Source organism: Stylophora pistillata, chromosome 9 (assembly GCF_964205215.1).
Source record: "Stylophora pistillata chromosome 9, jaStyPist1.2, whole genome shotgun sequence".
Lineage (NCBI taxonomy): Eukaryota > Metazoa > Cnidaria > Anthozoa > Scleractinia > Pocilloporidae > Stylophora > Stylophora pistillata.
Window position 1 is genome coordinate 17,781,865 of NC_142527.1, and position 6,750 is coordinate 17,788,614.

Sequence of the window (6,750 nt, forward strand, 5' to 3'; positions counted from 1 at the left end):
TTTCCTTTGATTGATTAGTTAGATATTGGGTCACGTAAAAAGGGCCGGTTTTGAGCTGCAATAACATAGATTCATAGTAAGTCTCTCGGAGAACACTCATTTTTTTTTTGCGCTTTCGCTGACTCGTTTTCTGATCTTCTGCAACCTGTTTGTTTTGCATTGCTGACTTGTGGAACAATCTAACTGGATTTCGTCAGAGAAATACGTTTTAAGTGCTGTAATTCGGTTTTTTTAGATCGTGTTTCTTCTACATTGATAGCCTGTCATTGAGTCAGTTTGCTAGACATAACGTCTCGGCCCACAAAATTTCATCACGATAGCCTGTCAGCTTTCTCAATACAATTATGTATTTCTTTCTTCAGATCGAATATTTGGAATCAATAATTCATACGAGTGGTATAGCCCTGTTGGATTGTCTGTTTATGGGAGCAATAACAATGTGTTCGTTAACCACAATATAGCCCTTTGTTTTTAACAAATAGTAACGAGGTAGCCTTGTTATCGAGAATCAAAAATAAACCTATGCTGAGAAAAATGTTGTTGTTCATCGTGGTTCTAGGGATAAATGATCGTTTAATCTTTTGTTTTAAGATGTAAGCTTCGGGTTAATCAATTGTGTATTGATCGATAAACCAATAAACAAATTATCATACCATGAAATCTCAGTTGATTCAAAATGGCAAGTTAAGAAAGATGCCGACCGTTTTCATTGTTTCTCTTAGTTGACTATTGCTTCACCAGTATTGATTCATTGAAATGAGAATGCTGAGAGACCTCTCCCCCAAAGTTTACAGGTGTGTGTAAATATAAATTTACCATGCTTAGCAGAGGGGCGCTTTGTCTGCGCATGCGCGAGTGGAATTAGTTTGTCGCGTTCGGCGCCATTTGTAGAGGTGTCGCGAAAACTAAGACCCAAGAACTAAGACCTAAGACCTAAGACCTAAGACCTAAGACCCCTCGAAAACTAAGACCCATCGAAAAACGTTTGGGTACGGAATAATTTAAAAGAAAGAAGACGTCAAGGTGATCTTTACAACTTGGACACAGTTAATAGAGCGAACTATGACCAGGAGGAGCTACAACTTGGGAGATCGTGAATTTTACTTGGGGTGTTTACATGAAGGCTACCGAGCTGCAAAATTAAACGCTGGATTTAGATAAGTAAGCTTTTCGCTGCTAAATTTATACTGTCTATTTAATTTAGAAAGAAAAAGTGAGCTTTCCGTTTCGCTTTTCACTTAACAATTGGTTCATACGTCAGCGTGCGTTCATCGAGATATGAAGCACGCGGGAAGTTTGGAGAGCACGAAAGATGCGTAAGAGTTGCTTGAGGTGTAGCCGAGAGCAACTCTAGCTTCCCAAGTGCTTCGTATCTCGATGAACGCACAGCTGACGTATGAACCAATTGTTTTATAACATTTTCAACGCTGTAGTTTTTGTGTAAAGGGCAGATATTCCCTCTCCTACGCTTCAATGCGTTGCTTATTTAATTTTTTTTCGGGAAGTATTTCGCTATGCTTCAATGACCTTGTCTCAGATTGCAATTGGAACAAAAACTGCGTGGAAACGAAGTTAGAGTTGTGAAACGAGATGAAACCGACGTTGATTGTTTTGTTACCCCTCTCTCTGGGTTCTTTCTCGGGAGTTAGTAATTCCATTCCCAAAGAAAAAGTAGGCAGATCTTCATCGGCTTGTTCGCTTGTTTCCATGCCTAGTTTAACTTTTTTGCGGAAGTTTTTCCCGTTTTTTAATGAAAAATGCTGAAGTCACTCGCGAGAAAAAAAGGCAAGAGTACCATATAACCCCATACATTAATCATACATTCGGTCTTTGTTCAATGAAAACAACTGAGCGATAACAATAGAACCCCGTAGAGACTTGTGGTCTTTATTTTCAAAAATTGGATTTTTTTCCTGTCTTTTTTGAAACAGGGTAAATTCGGCGCGTTTTGGCTTTGCAAAACGAGAAATTTAAGTCATTTTCCAGAGGTTGAATGTTTAGTTTCGCGTTGAAAGTTTATGGGTGGGCGGAATATAATATCAAGGCTATCGTCAGGCTGTAAAGTTTGTCAATGCAAAGTTTAAATAAATGTTATGTCTTACCTGTTCTTGTGGTTTTGGTTGATTCTTTCATTATCTTTTCGTGCCCGAGTGATGAAAGTGGACCACAACAAATTACATAGGACAAGGTGAGAACCGACCTCCATAATAGGTCTAACTGGAAAAATCACAACATAACCAACATCCAAAACATAGTATTGAAAGATACAAAAGCCCATCCACGCGAAAGGAGATGAACTGAGCTGGTCCTGAATTGTTGTCGTTTAGATAATATTACCGGAAGTCACGCACAAGAGCCGCGATTGGAAATACTGATCTTAAAAATTGCGTTTAAAGTTTCCCGATAATTGAAAACAGGCTACTTATTTTTAGTAGAATACGTTAAAACGGCCTTTCGTTCGAAACGCGTACATCTTAATTCCGCACTCAGTAATTCAGGCCCAGCCGTCCACACTAATGTGTAGTGAAAAGCGAAAAATAAATCTCGCTTGTTCTCTCTGAATTAAATAGACAGTGTAATCAAGCAGCGAAAAGCTTACTTATCTATATCCAGCGTTTAATTTTGCAGCTCGGTAGCCTGCATGTAAAAACCCCAAGTAAAATTCACGATCTCCCAAGTTGTACCTCCTCCAGGTCATAGTTCGCTCTATTAACTATTTCCAGGTTGTAGAGATCGCCTCGACTTCTTTCATTTAAAATATTATCTTTACAGTAATATAGCACACAAGGCTTTAAAAAATGTTCCAGCTTCAGGATTAAGTTGCTCTTACTACAACCCTCGGCGAATTATTTTTCGGGAGGTTTTGGTGGATTTTCCAAGTCATGACTCAAAACCGTCTTTGGCCTTTTTGCTCTCCACGTCTGTTGTATATGGTAGATAGGCATGTGTCTTAACAACGGTTATGGTCTTACCTCAATCAACTACGGTTTTGGGTCATTTTTTTACTGTGGCTTGTTGGTAATTTTTATTATTGCCTTTTCGAGCTTCATGTGCCAACTAGAGGAAAAACTTCGGTAAAACTCATTTATCAATTGGCCCCAAATCCCTCACTATTGTCAGTTAATTGTTTATTTATCTAGCTTTTGGTCTAACTAGTCTATTTACCTCAAAAAAATGCATGGGCTTTGTCTCATGAGTAAAACTGGTGCCGTTTCCTTCATGTTCATGTGTTATTCGAGACGAATGACGCAGCTGTATTCTGTCCTGTTCATTTCAATTGAATGCTTTCCCTTGCAAAATAAATTTTGAGTCGAAGTGCACTGTGAATTTCAAACCAGTTTAATTATATTTCACCTTGCTGTATGTGTCATGATCTTGAAGTTCTAATTTCTTGAGACTGATGATGGGAATTAACTGTTATGTTCTCTTCTGTTTAGGAAATGTGAAGTGATCCAATAATTGGTACTAAAGACAGAATGGATGTGACATTTACTGTGGCTAGCTGTTATTCAAGAGTTTGTCATTATTCCCAGAAGCTTACTTCTTGTTTAAATTATCAGTCTTTGTTCTCTGTACACAACTTTCCTAGACTAATATGCTATTTGGGAAGTATGTCTACTCTATTTGTAATGGTAAAATTACCATTAAAGTTTTCAGAAGTTTTGTCCACATTTCATGGAAAATGAATGTGGTAAAGGTAAAAGGTAAAGGTCTCTATTTCTCTAAACAACATACGTGTTTAGTTACAATTTTGAGGTTGAAATCAGACAGGCGCCTCTGGCAGCCGTGTTTAGTCCGTAGCGATTTCGCCTACCCACCCAACCCACCCCAGGGAAGACATCCATCACACAGTAATCTCGCGCATGGGAAATTAACGTCTCCTACCCCAACCCTGCAGGAGACGGGACCGCCATTTATTCGTCTCTATCCGAGAAGACTAGAATATCTAACCATTTCTTGATGTTAAAGAAAGGAAGCATATACTTCTCAATTAATTTTAAGACCCCGAGTGTTGGTCCGGCCGGTATTGAACTCTCGACCTCCCGCACAGCAGTCCGGCGCTCTCCCAATTGAGCTAACCAGGCGGCGGTGAGGAGTGATCAGTTATATTCCTTAAGAGTATTTAAGCTTCCAGGATGAGAGCTAATAAATTTCTTGAGTGATTCATACATTATTTGTCTCCTGTAAAATTGACACAGCCAAACCCCCCTGGCAAATGTCTATAAATTTCTTTAAGTAGCAGTCAGGTTGGTGCCCAGTACCACTTAATGTGCAGTATCAAAGTCTCCTTTTAACTTCAGTCTTATTTCTCTAAAATTTTCCGACGAATTTTCTTCCTTCACTTCTTTCGCGGGAAACCTCAATCGGCGCTTAGCAGCGGTTATTCGCTTCAAAGAAAAATTTACTGAACATGCGCAGACAAATTGCCTCTCTGCTACCATGCTTTAATTATCATTATTATTATTATTCCTATTATTATCATTATTATCACAATTATTATTACTGGTATTATTATTATAATTCTTATACCATACATCACGTACAATACTTACTTTTTCAATATTATTTACTGACAATATAGCATACTTATAACACTAAGTTACGTAACTTTCAACACTACCGCTACTTACAATGCTGATAATAACAATATCCCCCAGAAATGGCTGCACTTATGTAAACTGTTCAATACCGATCACTCAGCATTTTAGTAAGAGAGTTTACTTCTTTCGATAAAAAATTGGCAAACGACTGTAATATTCGTCCGCATTGCAGCTGCTTGTTAGAATAGAGCATAGTGTTATTTATAATCTATGAAATTAAAAAAAAAACGGCATCAAAACGACGACATGACCTTGCACTAAATTGGTTTGTGTTTCGTACATATCATGTTTCTATACACATCGTAATATTTTTAGTGGAGTTCCGTGCCGGTATATGGATGTTAAGCCCCATTGCAGGTTGGCCCTTACCACCTTTGCGAGTTCACCCCCTGGGGTAAAAAATGTTTCCCACCACCTTTCGAATGTTTTTAAGTCGTTGCTCTCCTTCATCTCCGCCTTTATTGGAGCTTTGTGCCTAAGATCTTGTTTATTCAAGTCTCCTTGAATGACTTCCTGCCATTTTATGTCAATTGGAAACTTTAACGAACACGTATAAATACGTGTTCGGCTTATCATGATTTTCATAAACAAGAGGCATTTCACATGTCGATTTGATCTACAGGTTTGCGCCCACCAAAAGCATTCTGTGACAACATTTACGTTCAGTTCAAAAGATATGGGATCTAAAAAGAAACTTTTCGGAAGAAACCATATACCTTTTGAAGATAAGTTTGGTTAAATATCTTCTGCCTGTTTGTATAGCACTTCATCGAAATTATTATCAGTCCATTCAACGAGATACATTTCTCAGTTCCCAGGTCCTAGAAATTAAAATTTATGCATTGTGTCATCGCACCAGAAGTGAAAATTGTTATTTAACCTGGGATTAAGGTGGGTTTCTTTTTTATGATACAAAAACTTTCTTCATGTTTTTCTACTTCATATAGGCGTTGCACCCCCACTGCTTCCGCGAGCGATGCACTTTCAAAGCTCCATTGGAAACCTCTAGAAAGGCGGAGAGCGGAGCATCGTGCTATTTTTATGTTTAAGGTAGTTAATAACCTTTTTATGCACACTTTTCACCGCTCTTTTAACAGCAACTATCATAACTACAATACACGATCCAAGCGAATTATCCGCAAATCATTTGCAGACAGAAGATGGGGGCGCTAGATAACAATAAATTTTGCAGCGGACGCTTGGAATGCCTTACCCCTTTACCTAAGAGATGTGCCCACCTTAAGCCAATTTAAGCGTGGTATCAAGAAAGCACTATTTTAATTAGTTTCGTTTTTCGCATGTTAATTTTCAAATTAATGTAGTTTTATCTTCATATTTTTCGATATGTATTTTTTTTCTTTTCATTTTTAAGTAATTATATTTTATGTAGTTACCTTTAGAGGACTCATCTGTAAACCACTTTTTTGTGATGTTGGCAATAAAGATTAACTATTATTATTATTATTACCAGAAACTTTTTTTTTAATGGAAAGACCATCATTCTCCGTGTTTCAAAATTTCGTCTCTTTTTGGAATAATGAAACCTTTGTGGCGTCAATTCTCATCGGGAAAACGTAAACAGCATCGTAGGGGTTTGAAATTTTATTAGATTAGCAACGGCTCCGATTAAAGTGATAATGATAAGCCAAGATCACCATGGCAAAAGGCTCGGCGGGGTTTTCTTACCATAGTTTCTTTTAGGTATAGAATTTTTTTTTCAAGGATTAAACCTCTCAGTAGTTATTGATATAAAAACTATTTTTCAGGTATGCCAACAATAGACAAATGAACTATGAACTAAAAAGGAAATGAGCCAGAACCTGCGTGCAAATCAAAAAGACTACAAAAGGTAAAAAGTCAAAGGAAAAATCTTGGAAGAAATTTGCATAACCTTGTAAAATCATGATTTTTAAATGTTGCCTAAAAGCTGTCTCTGTGGCAGACACACTGGCGAATTTTTGACCTCTAAAATAATGCATGGACCTTATCTTTAAACCCATATGGGTCGAAGTTATACCCAGTTTCAAGAGCTTGGGATCATGAATACCTTATTGTTTTCGTTATTTTATTTTATTTGTGATCATGGTAAAGGAAGCTAAATTAAACTTTTTATCTATCGGGAAAGTGAAAAAGCGGCGGGTGATCTTCA